The sequence below is a fragment of the Alexandromys fortis genome, unplaced genomic scaffold, assembly GCF_014885135.2.
Source record: "Alexandromys fortis isolate MF-2015 unplaced genomic scaffold, M_Fortis_MF-2015_v1.1 scaffold_149, whole genome shotgun sequence".
NCBI classification, from domain to species: Eukaryota; Metazoa; Chordata; class Mammalia; order Rodentia; family Cricetidae; genus Alexandromys; species Alexandromys fortis.
Genome location: NW_026068025.1, coordinates 2,491,665 through 2,493,447, shown reverse-complemented (window position 1 = coordinate 2,493,447; position 1,783 = coordinate 2,491,665).

Below are 1,783 nucleotides of genomic sequence, written 5' to 3'. Positions count from 1 at the left end.
AAAAAAAACCAAAACAATAGCAACAACAATGTTAGCTCTCCCAGGACTTGATCATTACACCAATTTTCAGAGGGTTCCCTAAAGATGCTACACCCAAAGACAACAGGAAGTAATTTTAAGAACATGATGCCCACATTCCTGAAAGGTGGGGTGGGTGGTTTTTGATCATTTGGTTGATTATTGATGTTTGCCATTTTTTGGGGGCGAGGGTTGGTTGCAAGTTGCTATTGGTCAGGGTCAGGGAAGAAATTAAGCAAAGGAGGTTAGATTTAGGAAACTCCTTCTGAAAATAAAAAAGGCAGACATAGGAATGATAGGATACAAGGGAAGATTATTGAATCTACTTTTAAACAAAAAAACAACTACTCTTCTCAAATATTTTATGTTGGTATGGATTTTTGTATATTGATACAAATTTGAGGTTATTTTTGTTACAATGCACTGTAATGTATAGTACCTACATTTAAAATTGTAAGGTAAAGTTCTAGTCCTTGAAGGCTACTATTATAAACTGTTTAGGATAATTAAGATACAAATCAAACTTGTAGCCATGTTAGGTATGTTTTCAAGGTCAAATAGAGATACATATTTTAGATAGATAGGTGGCCTTTAAACACTTCAGAGATCTACAGAATAAGGCATTTAAGATGTTTTAATAACACAAGGCTTTTCATGACAATGAGATACATCTGCTCCTGGCAGCACAAATCTATTCCAGGGAAGATGATGGGCTTTGAAGAACCTCCATATTGAATTTGCTTTCATTGTGGCAAAGTTAGTCACTGGACAAAAAATTGCCCTTGCCTCGACTGCTGATAATATGCTGTTCAAGTTGGACATGCAGGACACAAAAGAAAGTGACTGCCATGCTTTTCCAAGACAAGCTGGGTCAGTCCTTCAAAACTCCTGCTTCATAAGAAAGTTTGTCAGATATTCTAGGCCTGTAGGCTGAAAATGGGTGCCCTGATGCTGAAGAGGAACCTTGGGTGGCTGTCCAAGCATCCAGCTGTCTATAATTTCTATAGTTTTGGAAATGGTTTACTTTGTACCTCCTGCTTACTTAGGTAATATTTTATCCTTCTTAGGTCTCTGATGGTGGTTGAAGACAGAGAGAAGATAGTTAAAGTTTTACCATTTTCTTTGTTATAATATTTTTAAAAACATCACAAAAGAGAAGTAAAGTTTATAAGGGTTGAGAGACATAAAAGCTTAAGTTGTTTATTTAAAAAAATTTTAAAAATGTGTAGCCCAGCTGGCCTCAAAGTTATGACCCTCCTGCCTCTGCTTCCTTCAACAAATCCTATCCACGTGCACCACCACAACTGGCCTAAAAAATGTTTTAAGGTCTAAAAAGTTATTTTTAGTTTGATAGTACAAGTTATGATAGAAGGTGGTTTAGGTAAAAATCTTTGGACTCAACAAGATAGGATAGATAATAGAATACTTTCTCCAAATTTGCTAAATATAAATGGACTGGATATTGTAAATATAATCCTTACTTGGTAATTGTTCTTACTGCATATAGTTTTACTGTGTTAGAGTTAAAACTTTCCTTTTTATTTAGACAAAAAGGGGAAAATGTTGTAGGAAAATCTTTTGTACACTGTGACGATATGTCTCTGCCAAGGTATTTTCTGAGTGATGAAAGAGCTGAATGGCCAATAGCTAGGCAGGAGTGCATAGGCAGGACTTCTAGGCAGAGATAGGAACTCTGGGAAGAAGAGAGGCAAAATTCACCAGAAAGACATGGAGTAAGTTGAACATACAGTATGCAGGAGAGGTA